General features: G+C 41.6%; 1 protein-coding gene and 1 long non-coding RNA gene across 4 annotated transcripts in view; one reads left to right on the top strand and one right to left on the bottom strand.

The window, feature by feature from the left end:
- KCNQ5 (potassium voltage-gated channel subfamily Q member 5) overlaps positions 1 to 22,671 on the bottom strand; it is a 624,758-nt gene that overhangs the window by 139,311 nt on the left and 462,776 nt on the right. The window lies entirely within an intron of this gene.
- Positions 13,199 to 18,762, top strand: LOC113898079. Its single transcript, XR_003512514.1, has 2 exons — positions 13,199 to 13,435; positions 18,558 to 18,762. It is a non-coding gene; the product is annotated as an uncharacterized LOC113898079 (long non-coding RNA).

Here is a 22,671-nt window from a genome sequence, read left to right as displayed (position 1 = left end):
AAACAAATGTTGGAAATAATGAATAAAGTTGTACGACACAAAATAAATAATTCAAAAATCAGTTGTGCTTCTACACACAAACAACCATTTATCAGGAAGAGAAACTGAGAAAAGTCCCATTCATAGGAGCGTCAAAAAGAAGAAAATATTTAGGAAGGAATTAAACCAAGGAGGTGGAAAATCTATTCTGTGAAAACTATAAAACATTGATCAAGGAAACTGAAGGAGACACTAATATGGAAAGATACTCCATGCTGATGGAACAATTCATATTGTTAAATGTCTGTACTACCCAAAGCAATGATTCAATGCAATCTCTGTCAGATTAAAGTGCTTCTTTCCCCCCACAGAAATGGAACATTAGTTCTAAATTTGTATGGAATAACAAAAAAACCCTCTGAATAACCAAAACAACCTTGACAAAGAATGAAAGTAGAAATATCACACTTCCTCACTTCATATTATAATACAAAGCTGTAGTAACAAAATAGTATGAAACTGGCATAAAAAAAGGTCAACGGAAACAGAATACAGAGCCCAGAAATGAAGCCACACATATATATGGACAATTAATTAATGACAGAGGAGCCAAGAATACACAATGGGGAAGGGAAAGAACAGTCTCTTCAGTTGATGGTGTTGAGAAGACTGAACAGCCCCATGCAAGAGAATGAGACTGAACACTATCGCACGCCACTCATAATAATTAACTCAAAATGGGTTAAAAACTTAAATGTAACACCTGAAACTATAAAACTCCTACAAGAAAACAGGGGGTAAGCTTCTTGACACTGGCCTTGGCAATGATATTTTGGGTTTGACGTCAGAAGTGAAGGCAAGAAAAGCAAACATTAACAAGTGAAACTATAGCAAACTGAAAAGTCCTGTACAGTAAAGGAAACCATTAACAAAATGGAAAGGCAATGAAAGAGAGAAAATGTTTTCAAATCACATAGCTGATAAGAACTTAATATCCATAATATACAAATAACTCATACAACTCAATAGTAAAAAACAAACAAATTAAAAATTGGGCAGCAGATCTGAATAGATATTTTCCCAAAGAAGACATCCAAATGGCAGATGTATTGAAAAGGTGCTCAATGTCACTGATCATCAGGGGATGAAAATAAAAACCTGTTAAAATGGTGATTATCAAAAAGATAGGAGATAACAAATATTGGTGAGGATAGGGAGAAATGAGAATGCTTTTGCTTTGCTGGTCAGAATGTAAATTGGTACAGCCACTATGGAAAACAGTATGGAGCATCCTCAAAAAATTAAAAATAGAACTATCGCAGCAATCCTATTTCTGGGTATATATCCAGAGTTAACTAAAGCAGGATCTTGAAGAGACACCTGCACCCCCATGTTCATTGCAGCATTATTCTCAATAGCCAAGATTTGGAAGCAAGTTGTGTCCATCGATGAATGGATGAGTAGATAAAGAAGATCTACCTATCGTTATTGAAATATTGTTCATCCATGAGATAGAAGGAAATGCTAATGTCTGCAAAGACATGGATGGACCTTGAGGATAATAAGCTAACTGAAACAATCCAGATAGAGAAAGATAGATACTGTATATCACTCATATGTGGAATCTCAAAAAGTAAAACTCAAAGGAACAGAGACTAGAATCATGGTTACTGGAGGAGGGTAGTGGGGAGAAATGGGGAGATCTTGGTGAAAGATTACAAACTTCCAGTTATAAGGTGAACAAGTCCTGGGGATCTAATGTATAGAATGATGATTATAGTCAATAATGCTGTATTATATATTTGAAAATTGTTAATAGAGTGAATCTTAAATGTTTCACCACAAAAAAGAAATGGCAATTATGTGAAATGATGCAGTTGTTAACTAATAATCACTTTGCAGCCTATAAGCAGGTCAAATCAATAGATTGTATACCTTAAACTTACACCATGTTTATGTCAATTACATTTCAATAAAGCAGAGTGGAATTTGGGTAGCAACTTAAGCTGCACAAGTAGCTATTTGTCTAAAATGTTTTTCTTTTTGCAACGTAGGAGCATTTAAGAGAAGACAGAACATTTTAGTACAATGTAACAAATATAGACAGCCTTGAGCCTCACTGGCTTCAAATTCCTTTGTTCATCTGTTGGTGTGTGAAGCAGTTAATTAAGGGTCAAGCATTGTCTAGGACACTTGCATTAAAATGAATATTCATTCATTCATTCATCTGATCATCAAACTATTGCAAATATTTATCATGTCCCATCCATGTACCAGACATTGCTAAATGCTTTATGTGCACCAGTGGTTGTCAGAGGGGAAAGTTTTCCTCCCGGGGGCATTCGGCAATGTTTGGAGTGTATTTGGTTGTTGTAAGTGGGAAGGAGTTGCTACTGCCACCTAGTGGTAGAGACCAGGGTTGCTTCCTAACATTCTGCAACGCCTGGAACAACCCTCTGGTGGCGGGGGGAGGTCCCAGTGTCAGTAGTGCCAAGGTTGCAAAGCCTTGTGGTCCATCGTTTCATTTAGTCCTCCAAACAGTGCCATAAAGCAGACAGTATCATTGCCATGTCCTCCTTAAAAACAAAGAACTGAGGCTTGCGGGGCTCAACTAGCCAAGGCACAGCATCTACAAGTGGCTGTGCTGGCCCTTACCTGACTCCCAAGCTGTGCCCTTAGGAGTCATGGTGCATCATTCCTTGGATAATGAAAATCAGGGTGAAGTAACTGGAGGGTTTGTGGTCGGGGGGAGGGAGAAAGGGGTAGGCTGCAAAAGCAGGTGGAAACTAAAGCAAGAATAAATTCGTTATTGTATAAAGTGCTCAAGAAAGAAAGAAATGCCAGGAAAATAAAGCAGAAATAAATTATATTAAAACAGACAGTACTTTTATGGATACGTCCATAGAAAATGGGGTTAGAGAAAGAAATAAAGCTGCTAATAAACAAGGAGAAGCACCAAATTACATGAAAAAATAAAAAACATGTAATCTTAATCTCGAGCTCCTAAATGCCCCTCCCAATGAAAACAATTTTGGAAGTAGGGAAGAAACAATTATTGATTATAATTAGCCCATTAGAAATGTGGAATATAGGCTTACGAGGTATTAGGAAGTAGGCTCACATACTCACTGAATCACTTAGTGATTTATGGATTAATTCTTGAGATTTGAGGACACTGCAGATTTGAACAAAATACTAAAGTGATATTTAAGACACATTAAGTATTCAAGATTATTATTACACCCCACTGGAACTTTGCTCTAGTATTAGCAAAATCAATACAAATTGATCACACTGGGCCCTGTGTGCTGCCCTGTGTAGAAGGGATTAATCAGTGAAACACTGAAAAATCCTCATCCAAGGTTATCCTGTCATGGAGTGACAGCTGGGTTAAAGCAATGTTTGAACTTGGTGGGCTGTTTTGTTGCTACAATTACATGCCACAATTCACCTATTAGGGAGTATATTTTAGTACACTTGGCTTAATTTAAAATCATAAAGGGAAGAACTAAATCACATGGATTAAACAATGCACAGATGAACACTTCTAAACTAGTAATTATTAGGAGAGAGAAATTTTCTAGAGGCAAACCACAAACGGGGTTCATCTTGACATTTATAATAGATTTTAACTGGAGACTTTAGGCTTTAAGGTTTTTTGTAAATTATGATAGTGTCTCAGAAAGTTTTGTAACAGCTAACATAAATCTCCCCTTGCACTGTAAGCTCATTTCATCTTGCTGCCTCTGGTCAAAACAGAAGTGCAGCAAATGCTACATTCCTGGCGATTCCATCCTCTCCCACCACGTTTTTTGTTCTAATTCCTTGAGCTCCTTTCAGTGGCCTCACCATAGGCTAAACTTTGGAAAATTTTAATGAACTATCTCATTTAAAATTATAAAAGTAATAGCTGCTATAAAATATCAGAAGTTTAGACATAAGTATAAGGTAAGAAGTAAATTTATGTAATTAGCTACTTCTTTAGTATTGAGCAGTAGATTACTTTAATCTTTGTTACTGAAATGATTCTGAAATGAACAGCCCCATACATAAATTTTTGTAGGTATTCTCTTAAGGATACATTCCTAGAGATTGGATTGCTGGGTTGAAGGTTGGCATGTGCTGTGTTTTGATATCCAAGTGCCCTCCAAATGATGGTACCCAAGTGCTGATTTTTCACTCTCTTTACTAATAAAAAGTAAAAATAACAATAGTAATAAAAATACCTAAAGCTTACTATTTACTGTGTGACATTAAAGGCGTAGAATATTAAAAATTTGTGATAGTTGTCAATATGATAGATACAACATCACCTTTAAAAAAAAACAGATTCTGAATTTCATGTCATTACGAAGTCAAGTCACCACAAAGGCCTTTGCCTATGATTATAAAAATACTTTCCTAGAGTCTCTTTGGTGTATTGAGACGCTCATCGAGTGAACGCATGTTCTTTGTGGCAGCGGTAGCCAGCTGTCCTCCCCAGAAGCCTGCTCCTCCTCCGAGGTGCAGAACAAGCTCTGGGAAGGGGCTGCCCACCAGGGATGTCATTTCTCATCTGCTCGCTTCCGGGAGTGGGGATGTGACCTGTCCTAACTGATGGACAGTGAATGGAGAGGGCGTGAGCCATGTCCAGGCTGAGGGGACGCAGATGGCCTCAGGGGTTGTCTTCCCATCCGCCAGCTCACATGGGCACTGAGGATGTCCTTAGAGCCAGATGCTGCAGATGACGGGTCCTTGTCAGCCTGGGCCTGAGTGAATGCGCGGAGCAGGGCCTCTCCACACACCCCAGTCTCCTTGAGAAGCGCCTGCACTGGACTACCGCACAAGTGAGAAATGAACTTTTACTTTGAGAAGTTACTGGAGTTTGAGGATTTGTATAACAATTAGCATGACTTTATCTGAGACGTCTTTGTGTGCTCAGTCGCTCAGCCATGTTCAAATCTTTGCAACCCCATGGACTGTAGCCCACCAGGCTCTTCAGCCCATGGGATTTCCTAGGCCAGAAGATTGGAGTGGGTTGCCATTTCCTTTCCCAGAGACAGCTTTCACTTTTATGAAATATAGGTTTGTCTCTATGGAGAAGCAGAGAAATGATCTTGTTTTTTTATCATATATGATAGTCAGCTTTTCCAGTACCACCTAAATAAAAAGTCTATTCTTTTCCAAATGTTTCCATATACTCACCGAGAGGTCTGTTTCTAGAGCCTTTCTGTTTTATTGCCTACTCCTGCATCTGTATGACACTAGATATTAGGCAGGGTAATATCCCCTCAGTGTCATTCCTTTTAAAAAATTATCAATTATTCTAAGCCTATTTCTTTTCCCAGGTAAATTTCTGAATAAAATGTGTCAGTTAAACCCCAGCGTCCTGATGCAGATTGCACGCTGGGTTTGTGGGTGGGCACCTTCTTTCCTGCCTCCCTCACCTCACACCCAGAGAGCTGTTTAGTTCTGAGAGCTGTTTAGTCCACAGTCCCTCCCCACTTCCCTCCTTCCTCTAGTCCTGGTTCAGGGTGAGGCTCCCCCTCTCCCAGCCACCCCATGAACTCCGACCAGCTCTTCACGCTCCTGTCTTTGCTTTCTTTAAACTCATGTATTCTATTACTAAACGGTCAGAGTGTTCCTATTACTTCTATGATCAAAACCATTTTTTTTTCCAACACTCAGATCAAAAATCAAATTCTGTTGCCTGGCTTCAAAGTGCCCGACAAAATGCTGCAGCTCTTTCTGGAAGACTCTTCTCCTTCCCCGTACAGCCAGCCCTCAGCTGCTTCGAGAGCTCAGCCCAGGCGTCAGGCTATCGAGGGTGTGGTTGTGTACTGGTGCCTGGAGCTCTGCGTGTACACTGTCACACTCACTATCCCTTCAGCAGTCATCTGCTAGCCCGCCTGTCTCTTCCAGAAACTTCAGTAGGCGACTGAAGGCAGGCAAAGCATTTCTTTCTTGTTGTAAACACAGTGTCTGTTCAGTACCTGCCATAGTACAGATGCTCAGTACTGATCTGATGGATATTTCCTTGATGGGTTATTTTCTTACAGTGAGCACACAGAATAACATTTTATAATATCAAGGGTCTTAGAAATAATAGTTAAATAGCCCACATTTTGCAGTTGAGAAGCACAAGTATACAAAATATAGAAAAGTTAAAAATGTGCTGAAAAACCCCACATAGATTGAAATGCAATATTGTAAAGTAATTAGCCTCCAATTAAAATAAATAAATATATTAAAAAAAAAACTTCAAAGAAATATTTGCAACATATATGATGATGGCCAAAGGATTCCTATCCTTAATGTGTAAAGATAATATGAAGATATGCTGGTAGAAAATTGGACAGGAGGCATAAATATAAATTTAACCCCAAGAAAAAGTAAAAATGGCCAATAGGTATGTGGAAAGAAGTTCTTTAGCATTTCTAGCTTTGAAATTTAAAATAGTAGCAAGGTACCATTTTAATCTATGAAACGGACAGCATTTTTTTTTAAAGTCAATATTTACAAAGAGGAGGAGGAAAAGTTTTCTCATGAAGATTTTACGTAGCAATAAAATGGTTTAACTTTGTGGGGGAGGGAACTTTAGCATTATAGGCCAAAAGTATTAATTATCTGGGGGCTTTCCAGATGGCTCAGCAGTAAAGAATCCACCTGCAATGCAGGAGATGTTGTAGACTTGGGTTTGATCCCTGGAGGAGGGCATGGCAACCCACTCCAGTATTTTTGCCTGGAGAATCCCGTGGACAGAGACTATAGTCCCTAGGGTTGCAAAGAGTAGGACATGACTGAAGCATGCATTAATTTACAATGCATGCATTAACTATTTGAACCCTATCCTTTCAGTACTTGTACTTCTAGGAATTTAGCCTAATGAAAAAAATCATAGATGTCAATAAAGGTTCATTATAATATTATTAAATAATATAAAAATTTAGATTCTAATTCAAATCTCTAACAAAAATGGATTCATCAGAAACAATCCAGTGCCTCTGTTCCAGAGCATGGACTACAGAATCCATCTGCCTCGGTTCCAGCCCTGGCTCCTTCTCTTACTAGCTGGGCAGCTGGGGGTAAGTTACTGAATTTCTGTGTGCCTTAATTTCTTTATTTGTAAAATAGGAATCATAAAAGTGCCTGTATCACAGAGATGTGGTTAGCACATTCAAAAGGTCTTTGTTCAGTGTTAGCCCATAATAAATTTTATCCAACTTCTATCGTTGTCGTTGTTCAGTTGCTAAGCTGTGTCTGACTCTCTGTGACCCGGTGGACTGCAGCACTCCCAGCTCTCCTGTCCTCACTATCTCCTGGAGTTCGCTCAAACTCATGTCCATTGAGTCAGCAGTAGCAGTATCACCACCGTGGATAACTACATAACCACAAACCTCATGTTTTAGAAGGATGTTGATGAGATAGGTAGGATACACAGCAGGATGTTAAGTTGCTACCAATTTTGCCTCCAACAGATTATGTGTTCTTATATATAAAACTAAATATTTTGAGTACCTATACCTGCATGCTAACAGTGATTCTCCTTGGGTGGTGGGATTATGTATAAAGTTCAGTTTCTTTCACCCCACTCTAGTGCTTTTGCCTGGAAAATCCCATGGGCAGAGGAGTCTGGGAGGCTGTAATCCATGGGTCGCTGAGGGTCGTACATGACTGAGCGACTTCACTTTCACTTTTTACTTCCATGCATTGGAGAAGGAAATGGCAACCCACTCCAGTGTTTTTGCCTGGAGAATCCCAGGGACGGGGGAGCCTGGTGGGCTGCCGTCTATGGGATCGCACAGAGTCAGACACGACTGAAGTGACTTAGCTTAGCTTAGTTTCTTTAGACACGTCTACTTTGTCCAAATGACCTATAATAAGCCTTTGCTGCTTTTGTAATGAGAAAAAAGAGAATTATTAGTTATTTAAAATAGAAGCTATTGGCCCAGGAAGGCCGGTCACTGGCCAAGGGAGTCAGTGGTGAGAAGGGGTGTTTGCTGATGTCCCGGGTGTACGGGCTCCTATGGGTGCTCAGCACACAGAATCGATTCCAGCCCGTTTCCATAATAGCCTTCTGCGGAGGGTCATCAGTGTGGACCTAGTGAGACAGCCCGGGTCCTCCTAGTGCTGTCCTTTCCAGGGTGTGGACCCTTGGGCCTACTGACCGTGCTGGGTCTCAGAGTCTTCACTTGAAAGTAGGGAACAGAGCCACTTTCCCCCAGGGCTGTAGTGGGGATTCAGTGATGTAATACACAGAAAGCCCAGGTCTGCCTCATTGTGCCTGACATCAGGTTACTGCCTTGGCTTAAAACAATATTTTAGACACACACACACACACACACCAAACTTTACAGATGAGTAAATTGATACCAAGAAGTTTCAAGAATCTTATCCAAGGTCTTAGCTAGTATATGGGGCCAAGAATCAAAGCCATGGTTTTGGCTTTTTATATTTCTGGTTCTAAAGTGCTTATACTTTATTCCATGCTTCCTTCTTGATAACCTTTCTCTTGTAAAAAGATCGGTGAACAGGGATGTAGGCAAGCCTTAAGTATGAAAACCCATGGAGTAATGGATTACTAAGGGTAGGGAATATAACTACTTGTAAACGGTGAACATTCAGGTAAATTTAGAGGAAATCTTATATTAACCAGTTTTTATCTTTTAGGTTGTCCCAATAGGACAGAAGACTAACAGAGCAGTGGTCAGCCGTCCTGTCTACATGGGACAATTTCTGCATGAATTTGTAAGTTTTCAGTGTACCATCAGTTCAGTTCAGTCACTCAGTTGTGTCCGACTCTTTGTGACCCTGTGGACTGCAGCACGCCAGGCTTCCTTGTCCATCACCAACTCTTGGAGCTTGCTCAAATTCATGTCCATTGAGTTGGTGATGCCATACAACCATCTCATCCTCTCGTCCCCTTCTCCTCCTGCCTTCAGTCTTTCTTAGCATCAGGGTCTTTTCCAATGAGTCAGTTCTTCGCATAAGGTGGCCAAAGTATTGGAACTTCAGCTTCAGCATCAGTCCTTCCAATGAATATTCAGGACTGATTTCCTTTAGGATTGACTGGTTTGATCTCCTTGAAGTCCAAGGGGACTCTCCAGCATCTTTTCCAACACCACAGTGTACCATGCCAGATGCTTTATTGCAAACAGAACATCAAGTCAAGGAGGAACTGAAATTTTGTGGCCTCATTGAATTTTCCTTGTGAATACAACATTCTAACCTCTCAAAAGGAACAGAGATATAAAGTGTAGAAGCATAAGAAGCTTGAGCTGTGCTTGCTTCACCATCAGTTCTCTTAAAGCTGGATTCCCTGTCTTCACAGTGAGATGGACCGAACTGGAAAGGGTCCAGGACGCTTCCTGACTCCGGTTTCTATAACTCTAGGCAGTACATTCTTTCTTTGGAGACTAAATGGTTCAGTGATGAAGCATCATCAGGAGTTTTGGAAATGAGCTTTCTTAAGTGTTAAGGCAATTCATTCATTCAGGCAGTAGTTCACCCACCAAACACCTTTCAGCGCATGTCTGTTATGAGCCGAACACAGGGGATAGAGCAGTGAAGAAAACAGATGTTTTTCTGTCCTCAAGGAATTAATGTTCTATAACACAGTGTAGACTGACATTGTCCAAATGAGTAAGGGCAGAATCCAAGATGCAGGAGCGACAGAGAATCTTGAGAGAGAGCAAGCAGGGAAAGGGGTGGGGTCACAGGGTAACAGGTCACAGGGTAAGAGGTCACAGGGGTGCTTTCAGGTCTGGAGGGATGTCTCTGAAGTGATGTCACAGGAATCCAGGTCCAGTGCAGCAACGGGGTGGCCATCTCCCCATCTAGGGGGAGGCCCTCCAGGCAGGAGGTGCAAAGACCCAGAGGTGGAAGTGTGGTCACGTGCTTGAGGGGAGGTGAGGGGGTGGCTCTGGCCCGATCAAGGCAGCTTTAGGAAGAGTTTAGCTGGCAATGGCACCCCACTCCAATACTCTTGCCTGGAAAATCCCATGGACGGAGGACCCTGGTGGGCTGCAGTCCATTGGGTCGCTGAGTCGGACACGACTGAGTGACTTCACTTTCACTTTTCAGTTTCATGCATTGGAGAAGGAAATGGCAACCCACTCCAGTACTCTTGCCTGGAGATCCCATGGACGGAGGAGCCTGGTAGGCTGCAGTCCATTGGGTCGCTAAGAGTCGGACACGACTGAGAGACTTCACTTTTACTTTCACTTAGCTGTCCTTCCAGGTGTGGTGGGGTTCGGGTGTGGGATCAATCCCACTTGTGTCTTCCAAGGTCATTTTGGTTGCCTTTGGGAACCAGATCCAGAGGGGGCTGGATGACATGAGTGGAGGTCACAGGGCCAATTAGCAGACCACTGGTGTGGTCCAGCCTGAGGGCGAGAGCAGCCTCAGAGGAGCCAGGGAAAGTGAGGAGGACCCAGGCAGGGGGCAGACTTGGGACGTGCGAAGGAGGAGGTGTCAGGACCCACTGCAGGGCTGATTGTGGGGTCTGACACAAAGAAGGGGCTCTGAGGGTGACTTTAGGATTTCTGGCCTGAGAAACTGGGTGAGTAAAGCCTGTTGGCTGAGATGGGGGGCTGTTGTTGACAGAGGGGGCAGAAAGGGGGGCTCTTTGAGGGGTATGGGTAACAGGGCTGCTTGAGATCCCTCCAGACACTGGAAGACAGTATGGGGAGGCTGGAGCATGGGCAGAGGTCAGGGGTGCAGACTCAGGCATGCTGAGGTCTGATCTAGTCCTGTGGTGCCATGGGACTAGCCTCACGCTGGACCTTCCGCTTCACAGTGTGATCACAGACATCTCACTTCAGAGGTGGGTACAGCTGGGAGGATGTGCGGAAGCTGTGCTTCTGTGTTTATGAAGCAGGGAAGAAGCATATGTCCTTTGAGAACTGCTGTGAATGAGCAGGAGGCAAACGCATCCTACTGAAGGCACCCCCGAGGGTCCTGAGTAAATCACCTGGGTGTAATCCCATGAGCTCTCCATCCATCAGGAGGATGAAACGTCAGGGGTATTTCTGGATGATTCAGAATGTGTTCCAGGGCTGTGACCTGTTGGCCTTATGTGGTGTTCCTTTATATAGAAAGCACGAGAATGACTTTCCGAAACTGCAGTTTTGCACACATCTGAGGAAGCTGTGTAAAACCATCACCTGGTACCTATTTTCATGCCTACCAGACGGCAACCGTGCAGTCACTTCCAACTCAGCAGGGCTCATACCGGTATTTGACTACAAGTCTAAAAAAAGATTTGGATTGCCACCAATGAAAGCTCACGGCTGAAACTTCTGCTGGAAATCCCCTTTGGCCCCACGATGAAATCCGATGCTCGGATATCCTCTTCAGTGTGGTAACCTGAGTGTTTATGCTCCAAGAGCGAAACAATGATGTCATTACAGGTGTAACTTTACCAAGTGAAAACAAAATATCCAGTGTCCCTTTTGGTTCCTACTCTCAGGCATTACATGATACTGACCCTTTGACTCTTGGCAGCCAGTTGTATTTACTAGCATTGGGAAATGTAATTTTTCTTTGAGAAATCTGATACTTATTTTCAGATGGCATGCAGGTTTTGATTAATCATTGCCTACTACTAAAATTTCTGAAAGCATGTCTTTCGGAAGTTCTTTGAACAGACTGTGCTATTTGGATTTTGCAGGTGGAGATGTCATTTCAGTAACCAAATGTCAGTAACCAAAAGACATCTGTGGGTGGGAACTGATTCTGAGTACCATCCAGGGATTTTGAGAATTACCCAGTACACCTGACTTTCAGTCTTTTTCAAGGCACAGTTTCTTATTTTTTAGAAATAAGAAATAGATACAGTTTCGGCTGCTGGATAATCCTTAGGGATAAACACTGGGGTGTGAAAATGGACTTTTCCTTCTGTGAAGAATGAAAAAAAATGGTGCTTTAAAAGAGTGAATTTGAGTAAATATAAGCCATAAATAAACACTTGACATGCATAATTTTGAAAATCCTACTTGGTGTCATGTGCAGATTATATCCATCTTTTTAGGGGGATTATTAGTCAAACGGACCATGATTAATTACAGACCTGAGTTCCATCCTTAATGATCAAATGCTTGGCAAAACTCATCCTCGTTGGCACTAGATAAAGGGCAGGTTTTAGAACTTTCTAATTTCATATTTGCTTTTATGAAGTCTATAAAGTATACTGCTGTTCTTATCTGTGATTAAAAGGAAAGAAATGGAGTCCCAGGCTGGTTCAAGATGACAGAGTAAGTTATTCCCAGAGACAGGGTTAGAACTCATGGTAATGACATGAGTCTCAGCTCTGACTGTGGGACGAGTTGCTTCCCGACAAATCCTGAAGTCACGAGGATGGATCCCAAGCTGGGCTCTCTTTCTTTCTATTATCAATCCCTTCCCTACCATCAAGAGCTTTTTGAACAAGACATGCTCTGTTTAGAGGAGAACAAAAAACAAGGTTTATTGAAAACACGTGGTGATACCACCTTGGGGATGCATCGGGACAGGCTATATTCCCACAAGCGAACTGTGGAGAAGCAGAAAAAAAAAATGTAATTAAAAAATGGTTTCAGATGTGCACATTTTAATGTTGTGACCAGTAAAGATTCCAGAAACCACAGAAACTTGGTAGGAGATGGATTCTGAAGTCACACGATGGCAAAGTCCTGAGGATTAGCTACACTACTTTGATCTTCACATTCCAAACACAGATTTGGAATCTGTGGTAGGAGCTAAAATCAAATATTTCAAACATTTTGTAAAAGGCAGCAGTAAAAAGTTTGAGAAAACAGTAGCAGAAGATCACCCTGTTAAGGAGCCTGTAATTACAAGCATGAAAAATAAGCACTTTATTAAAAAACCACATTCATATGACCAAATGATGCAACTACATTAAAAAAATACAGGCAAAAATGATCTTTCTGAAAACTCTTGTTACCTGAGGTAAAGGTGCTACCCTTTCCTTGCATTGCTGGGATAACTGCCACAGTTCCGCTTCATTCTTTATATTGTGTTTCCCTTGCGTATGTATAGGATGAGACTGCGGGGGAGGTGAGGTTGTGCAGGTGAATGCCTCATAGCTTGTGACTGTTTTGAATTTTTTATTCACTCAATACACACTGATTGTGGTCAGAAGCTGCTAGGACCTGGGGTTTTGATAGTAAAGGGTGTGGGCGGGGTAGACGAGACCAATGCCCTCCACTCACCCAGAGGTGAAAGGACAGCTGGCAAGATGGACTGAGGAAGTTAACACAACCAGGGTGATGCCTGTTCAGACAGCAGCAGGGCAGGCGCAGGGAACCTGGTTCAGGGCTGAGGAAGCCCTTCTGGGGGAAACGAGGGTTAAGCACAATGAACAACCAGTCAAAAATAAAGCTACAACCACCCCTGCTGCTGCTAAGTCACTTCAGTTATGTCCAACTCTGTGCGACCCCATAGCCCACCAGGCTCCTCTGTCCACAGGACTCTCCAGGTAAGAACACTGCAGTAGGTTGCCATTTCCTTCTCCAATGCATGCTAAGTTGCTTCAGTCGTGTCCGACTCTGTGCGACCCCATGGACTGCAGCCTACTAGGCTTCTCCGACCATGGGATTCTCCAGGCAAGAATACCGGAGTGGGTTGCCATTTCCTTTTCCAGCTCTATTTACTACTTACTACAAATTGGTGAGACTGTCAGGAAGGAGAATTCCCGGGGCACAGAGTAAACTCCATGTAATTTTAATGGTAGTGACACTTTCCATAAGGGTGACACCACTTTGCACTCCTGTTTCCTCACTGTCTCACTAAAAAAGTAACTGGATTTTGCGGATCTGACAGGTGAGAAAATGCTGCCTTTTTGTATTTCTTATGAGCGAGACTGTATTTACAGGGCACATGGGTATTTCTTTGGCTGGGAACTGTCTGTTCATATTCATTTGCTATCTTTTATTTTCCTCTGGGCTGCTGGATTTTTCTTCTGGATTTCTAGAGCTGCTTATAGTTTAAGATGATTAACTTTTTGTCTCTGATAGGTGTTGTATATATTTTCCTGCATTTGTCTTTTAACCTTGCTTGTTTTACTTTGTTCTATCATACAGTATTTTTGATTTTATGTAATCTAATTATATCTTTAAAAAATTTTATGTAGCGTAAGTTTATCAATGTTTTCTTCTATGGTCTCTATATTTTCAGTCACAGTTAAAAAGACCTTCTTGGTTCCAAGATTATATGACAATTTACCCATTTCTGCCATCCAATATTTATTTAAATCTTTGATTTATTTGGAATTTATCTTGGAATATGATAAGATAAATATGGATCCAACCTGATCTTCTTCCAAATGAGTAATTAGTTGTTCTAACATTGCTTATACCCAGAGTGGTGATGGAGCTGAAATTCATGAATGTGTGGGGTTGTTACTAACTTTTGAGAAAATGACTTTTCTGTTGATTACGATGGAAGATTCACTGGGAGATTTTGAGAGGGGGTTTTGAAGGTTTTAAGAATAGTTTTAAGAATTGGGGAATTTTTTTTTTTTTTTAAAGCTGCACTGTGATCCTACAGTCTCACTGCTGGGCAAATATCCAGAGAAAACTCTACTTCAAAAAGATACACATGCAATGTCCATAGCAGCACTATTTACAATAGCCAAGATATGGAAGCAGCCTAAATGTCCATCAACAGAGGAATGGATAAAGAAGATGTGGTACATATACACAATGGAAGGTTACTCAGCCACAAAAGAGAATTAAATAATGCCATTTGTAGCAATATGTGTGGATCTACAGATGATCCTACTAAGCAAAGTAAGTCAGATAAAGGCAAACGTCATACAGTACCACTTATACATGAAATCTGAACAAATGATATAAATGTACTTATTTACAGAACAGAAATGGACACAGTCACAGAAAACAAATGTGTGGTTACCACAGGGGAAAAGGAGGAGGGATAAATTAAGAATTTGGGACTCACAGATACACACTTCTATACATAAAATAGATAAGCTACAAGGACCTACTGTATAGAATAATGAACTATATTCAGGATCTTATAATAACCTATACTGGAAAAGAATCTGTAAAAAGAATACATATATTCTTATATATGGGCTTCCCTGGTAGCTCAGTTGCAATGAGCTACTGCAAAGCAACTGAGCTCCTGCAATGCAGGAGATCCTGGTTCAATTCCTGGGTTGGGAATATTCCCTGGAGAAAAGATAGGCTTCCCACTCCAGTATTCATAGGCTTCCCTGGTGGCTCAGATGGTAAAGAATCCACCTGCAATGTGGGAGACCTAGGTTCGATCCCTGGGTTAGGAAGATCCCCTAGAGGAGGGCATGGCAACCCACTCCAGTATTCTTGCCTGGAGAATCCCATGGACAGAGGAGCCTGGCAGGTATATTCCATGGATGGATTCACAAAGAGTCAGACATGACTCAGTGACTAAGCATAGCACAACATTCATATATATATATATATATATATATATATATATATATATAACTGAATCACTTTGCTGTATACCTGAAACTAATAAATCATTGTAAATTACACTTCAATAAAAATTGTTAAAAAAAGAATAGGGGATTTTTGAAAGGTGTGGGATCAGGGAGAACAAATGTTTGTTTACATTACATCAGGACTATGATTATTGGGTCAAAGCTTGGTGACAGCTTTAAGCACTTTATCCTGAGGGATTCAGATTTGAGGCTTGATGTGATTATAAGTATCCTTTAGCACAGGGGTCCCCAACCCCTGGGTCATGGGCCAGTACTGTTCGGTGGCCTGTTATGAACATGGTCACACAGCAGGAGGTAAGTGGTGGGTGAGCAAGTGAAATTTCATCTGTATTTACACACACTCCCCATTGCTTGCATTACTGCCTGAATTCTGCCTCTTGTCAGATCAGTGGCTGAAATTAGATCCTCATAGGAGTGTAAACCCTTCCATGAACTGCATATGTGAGAGACCTAGGTTGAGCACCCCTTATGAGAATCATCTTGAAACCATCAGTGGAAATATTGTCTTTCATGAAACCAGTCCCTGGAGCCAAAAAGACTGGGGACTGCTGCTTTAGCAGGAAAGTACAATTAGTATTTGTTTCAGTAAAATGTGCTTGAATAAGGATTTCCTACAAAGTAAAGTTAGATTTAGGTAATGGTCCTTCAGGAATTTGTATAGTATTGGTTTTTTTACATTAATTAGTCTCTCAACACTTCATCTACATAAGCATCAAATTTGCATTCATTTACTAGAGCATGAAGAACTGCTCCTTAATGGACTATATTTTCACTTATTTCTTGACCCAAATAATCAAATATGAATTTCAGAAACTTCTGCTTATTAGAATAATTTTCATAGAAAAACAGAAGTAGAAACATTTTCTATGAAAAGTAGTGAATGTCAATATGGATGTAATTTACTGTCGTGAAGTATTCTAGGCATTTCTGTATTTTAAAGAAATAGCTAGACACTGGAAACTGTTTGGTAGCTTCTGATAAAGTCAAACACCATTGGAGCCAGTAACCCCACTCCTGGGTATCTATCCTAGAGAAATAAAAACTTATGTTCATACAAAGCCTCTACATAAATGTTCATGACAGCTTGATTTATGAATAGAAACGACCTGACCATCTGGTCATCTGGCCAGATGACCTTTAACAGGTAAATGGATAAACTGTGTAATCCATAGCATGGAATACCGCTGCTGCTGCTGCTAAGTCGCTTCAGTCATGTCTGACTCTGTGTGACCCCATAGACGGCAGCCCACCAGGCTTCCCCATCCCTGGGATTCTCCAGGCAAGAACACTGGAGTGGGTTGCCATTTCCTTGTCCAATGCATGAAAGTGAAAAAATAAAGTGAAGTCGCTCAGTCGTGTCCAACTCCTAGTGACCCCATGGACTGCAGCCCACCAGGTCCCTCTGTCCATGGGATTTTCCAGGCGAGAGTACTGGAGTGGGGTGCCATCACCTTCTCTGATGGAATACTAGTCAGCGATAAAAAGGACTGAACTACTGTTATTTGCAATGACTTACATGGAGCTCAAGAGTATTATACTGAGTGAAAAAAAAAGCAATTTTAAGACTGAATTTATGACTGTATGGTTGCATTTACACAACAATCTAAAAGTGACAAAATTACAGTGATGAACATATCCGTGATTCCCAGAAACTGGGATTTTTTTGGGAGGAGTGACTTTAAAGGGATAGCACCTTGAGTTTGTTTAGGGGGGTGGGAAGGATCTGTGTCTTGATGGTGGTGATGGTTCAATTAACCTGTACATGTGGTAAAATTTCATTGACTGCAGGCAGAGACTGGTGAAATCTGAACAAGGTTTGCAGTTTAGTCAGTAACACATCCAATCCACTTCCTGTTTTTGGTAATTGCACTAAACTCATGTGAGATGCCATCAATAGGGGAAGCTGGCTGAAGGATAGTTGCATGCAGGGTAACTCTCTCTACTCTTTTTGAAACTTTTAAGTAAGTCTACAATTATTTCAAAATGAAAAGTTGTAAAAAAGGGCCAGATCTTAGGAAGATGACTGCTGGGAAAAGGAACTGCATTTTTTGATACTAACATCTATTTTCTTCTTGGCTTCACATTAGCTAGTGTCTCCAATGGGGACAGGACCCAGACCCCATCACATGGTTTATTTATTTTTTCCTGTTGCATTGCACGTGAGTGATGCAGGGAGATAACGTGGTACCACAGAAGGTTGTCCTGAGCATATCTCACTTTCTTGCTCTTTTTTGTTGTTCTGACTGTTTTACTTATATGCAGTGTGACCCTTGATAAGACCATTAATCTAGGGCTCACGTTTTCAATATGTGAAATGGAGATCATCATCTTTTTCAATTTTAATAAGAAAGTCAATCCTAAAGGAAATCAACCCTGAATATTCACTGGAAGGAGTATGCTGAAGCTGAAGCTCCAATACTTTGCCAACTGATGCAAAGAGCCAACTCATTAGAACAGACCATGATGCTGAGAAAGATTGAAGGCAAAAGGGGAAGGGGACGACAGAGGATGAGATGGTTGGATGACATCACTGACTAAATGGACATGAATTTGAGCAAATACCAGGAGATAGTGAAGGACAGGGAAGCCTGGTGTGCTGCAGTCCATGGACTCACAAAGAGTTGAACATGACTGAGCAACTGAACAACAGTGAGGGTTATATGAGATCATTCATAAATATGATTTATACTTTAAACCACAAAATTTTATTTGTGTTCATGTAACATCAAGTAGCCCAAGTTCTAACCTCCTGTTATATTCAGCTTTAAAGGCAGATTTCTTATCTAAACACACCTCTTAAACTATTGTCTGTTTTGTAATGTGTGTGTAGGAAATAGACAATAGATAGTCTAGCAAGTTCACAGCCGCCGTGGATTGGTGTGAAAGTAATCAAAAGTCAACAATGAAGCAAAGGCTCACTCATCTCTTGTTTTAAGGAAGGTGGTGAGTTGAGCATTTAATTCAATGTGGTTGTTTCTTTTGACCCAAAGGAGTGTTGAGGGGGAACTACGCACTCTTTTTTTCCTCTTACTATTATCGTTATTAAAAAAAAAATCCGTTAAGTTTTATTTCTGATAAAATTGTGGTTCTGCAGCATTTCCAAGTTGAAGCTTTACTTATGTGTCAAAGTGAGAAGAATCAAGCAGTCCTTTGCCAGTTGTGGCCGTGGCGTCAGGATCACCTCCCATGGCAGGAAAATCGCCTAGAACTCACTGGAAACCTGCATCTCGACAGGAAGGTTGCTGATCTACATCACATGGTCTCCTGCCAACCTGCTAATAAATTCATTTTTCCTGCTCCCTCGTTATTCTTCCATGTGTAGATTAAGTGGATTATACTGTAATTAAATTTGACTCTCCAGAGACAGGGTGTTAGAGCTGGGAGCCAGGGGAAGTCAGCTTTCTGCCCCAGTCCTGTGGCTGACTTGAGGGTTAAGCAGGGAGTACTCCCTTCATGGAGCCTCAATTTTACTGTTTCTCATGAGAGAGAAGCAACGTCTCAGAGGGACACAATGCTGCTTGATGAGCTCTATCTTCTAACTGAGCTCCAAATTCCGTTATAGGAAGGTACTCTTTGAAGAATTAAAGATGCATTTTACTGCAGTTGAGCCTCTTAATAGGGATGAAGCTTTAAAATCTAATTTTAAAAGCCGCCCACTACACAGCACAGTATCCATGCTCTCAAATGCTGCACTCAGCTGTGCACAGGGCCACTCACTCTGTGGTATTTATTAAAAATAAAACACAAGCCCTGCAAAAATGTGCAAGGAACATCTCCGCAGCCGCACACAGGGGCTGAATTGCTCAACTTCCAGTGGGGTGAGAGGGGCTCCTGCTGGCAAATTCTAAGCAGCACTCAGAAAACTGACCTTATAGAGACAGTAATGCCTCCTATTGATCGTAAGTCTTCAGATAACAGCTCAACGCAGCAAGGGACCATTTCTCAAAGGAAATAAATCATTTTTAATGAAATAAGTCTGCCTCACAGCCATCACTGAGTGGATGCTGCAAAGTCCTTTGCTCAGAGGCCCCTGGGAACTGCTTCCTGGTGAGATTTTCCAAGGGAAATGTGAGAGCTCTCATAACATTCTCCTAATTCCTGCTGCTCACAGGAAAAACACATTTTCTTTTCAGTTTGGACATTTCATGTTTCTATATAGATGGGCAGATACATAGATGTAAGGGTAGATACACAGATGCATGGAAAAGTCAAAGGGACAGGTTTATATTTTTCTGGATGGATAATGATTTATATATTCCAATATGAAGTTCAAACAGGTATAGACAGATGACCAAGAGACCTAGGGCCTTATATAGCCATATTTCTTGTTGCTTGATCAAAATGTTGTGTTTTTAACCTAAATATTTATCATTAGGCCCAACAGTCATCAATTGGACCTCTGCCTAGTGGCCCATCTTAGACACTACTTCATCTCAGGCAACTAGATGGCCTCATGTGGCCCCCACGGCCCCTGGGAGTGGCCATCTGTCCATCACCTACCACACTGAGCTCACTGAGCTCTGGCCACAGTGACCATGTGTCTCTTCCTGGTACACGCCGAGCTCCCTTGGTCTCAAGAACCTTTGCATTGCCTGCTCTCTGGCCTGGAAAGACCTCTGCCCACATCTCATCAATGGCTCCTGTAATACTCAGGTTGACTTGAGTGCTCACTCCTTAGAAAGACTCCCTTGGACCACTCAATCTAAAGGAATTCCTAATCTCTCTGTTTATTTTCTTCATTGCATTCTCTGTAGTTGATGCTATCTCATTTTTCAAAAATATTTCTGCATATTATTTTTCTCTGTCCCCTGGAATATCAGCTTGACAGGAAAGAGGACACTGCCCATTTAGAGCAACATAGCATCCCTGGCATTGAGAACCACACTTGGACATAGTACAGATGTTTGGCGGGTGACTGAGCTCAAAACCCAAGGGACCTTCCCCTCCTTTGTTCAATCAGTCATGGTGTTCTACACCCTTCTGTCCACGACTCCTGCCTCCATCAGCTTTGTTCTAAATCAACATAACGAGTCTCCTTCTTGCTCCAAGGGCACAGGAGCTCCTACGCTTACAGGCAGGGATCGTGTTTTATTAATCGTTGTGTCATTTGCACCTAAGATCATGTTTGGCACGTAATAAATAAGTGCTCTGTCTGTGAGTGAATTTTCTTATGTAACATTTGAAAGTACAGAATATTAGTACCATGTATCACAGTGCTCCACTCAGGTTTATTGAAGGAATGGGAAATAATCTTTAGTTATTCATTTTCTCCAGGCATATTCTCCCTATGGTCCAGTCTTATGAGCTAATCAAGCTATATGACACTCAAATTTGCACACCAGGTCAAGTGACCTAAACAGGTCTCCAGCAGTCTATAGTATGAACAACATGTGAATACATTTCTGAGAATGATGTCACTCACCTGGAAACGTCTCTAGTTGGGACACACCCAGGGACCTCAGGAAAGCATTGCACAGGAGGCCATGCAGTCACAGAAAAGTCAAATTAGTCTACTTCAGAGCTTAATTTCTTCTTTAGGTTGGACAGCAGCAACAAGTAACCTGATCTAATTGAAGTGATAAGGCTAATATTTAAGGCTGATACTGCAATCAAAGAGTTTAGGTGGCAAATGATAACATTTGTATACAACTAATGGATATTACAAATGTAAGTTGATGACAATGGACAAGGCTGACTAAATTTAATTTAAAAACACTAATAAACAATAAGAGCAATTTTTCTCACAGTTGGGTCACGTGGTACTCTGGGGAGTGGATACTTGGTCATTCTCCTGGGTTCCTTGTACAGAGCTCCTAGACTTAGGGATCTCTGGCATGATAAATGCCTTCTGTACAATCATCAGATGACTGTTGGCTAGGGGTCCCTATTCAGATTCCTGGGTACCAGGAGGACCTGGGACCTCTTGGGAGAGAAAGTGTTCAGTCACCAACAGCCAGTGACCAACAGATGTGCTTTTTCAGTGACAGCTCCATGGCTATCTCTAAAGCACGGGGTTTGGTGAGCATCTGGTGAACACACAGGTTCTGGGAGGTGGGGCTCTTGAAGGGGCACAAAATCTCCATGTTAGCCAGTCCTCTGCCCCAAATATCTGTCCGGTGCATCTCTTTCACTTGGCTGTTCTCAGATTCAGCTTTTATAATAAATATAAAAAATATAATGTGATATAATGTACAGCACTTTCCTGAACCCTGTGTCATTCTAGCAAAGTGTGGGGCTATTGGAATCTCTAGATTGCCGTCGGCCAGGCAGAGCATGTTAGCCTGGACACCTCTCTGTGGCTGGTGTCTGAAGTTGGGGAGGGAAAGTCCAGTGAGACTAAACCCTGGATCGGCGGGGTTTCATACTAATACCAATTGGTAGTGTCAAAATTATTGAGTTGTTGGCTTCCTTGTAGCTCAGCTGGTAAAATATCCACCTGCAATGCAGGAGACCCTGGTTCGATTCCTGGGTTGGGAAGATCTGCTGGAGAAGGGATAAGCTACCCACTCCAGTATTCTTGGGCATCCCTGGTGGCTCAGATGGTAAAGAATCCACCTGCAATGTGGAAGACCTGGGTTCAATCTTGGGTTGGGAAGATCTGGAGAAGGGAACTGCTACCCACCCCAGTATTCTGGCCTGGAGAACTCCATAGACAGAGGAGCCTGGCGGGCTACAGTCCATGGGGTTGCAAAGAGTCAGACATGACTGAGCAACTTTCACTTGCAAGGGTGTACAGAAAGTTGGAGAACTGGTTGATGTGAGGGAAAATCCCACAGATTTGATGTCAAAAGTGTTGTGAGTAAAAGGAGCTCATCAGGTAGGCTTATTTTTCTAGATTGAAATCCTAGTTCTTTCACCATCTAACTGTGGACAAGTTTCTCAAACCCTATCTTACTTCCTCATCTTTAAAAAGGATATTATAAAACTTCTGCAGAATTAAATAAGACAGTATTTACCGAGTTCAAGAGCAGTACCCATAGCGTAGCAAATTTCAATAACTATCAGCTATATTCACTATAGAGACTGAAACGGCTTTATAGTTCTGTAGTCAAGCAAGTCAAGAAGGTTTAACGGTCCTCAGATGGTCCAGTTAATCACATACAGGTGACCATATGCATGGAGTTTGGACTTTCAGACATAGAAGGAGGCACAGAAGAGTACACGGCTGACAGGAAACAACCCAAGAGAAATAGCTTTCAGTAAAGGGC

This window comes from Bos indicus x Bos taurus, chromosome 9, assembly GCF_003369695.1.
Source record: "Bos indicus x Bos taurus breed Angus x Brahman F1 hybrid chromosome 9, Bos_hybrid_MaternalHap_v2.0, whole genome shotgun sequence".
Taxonomy (NCBI): domain Eukaryota; kingdom Metazoa; phylum Chordata; class Mammalia; order Artiodactyla; family Bovidae; genus Bos; species Bos indicus x Bos taurus.
Note: the sequence above shows the minus strand (reverse complement) of the source record. Positions and strands in the feature narration are given on the sequence as shown.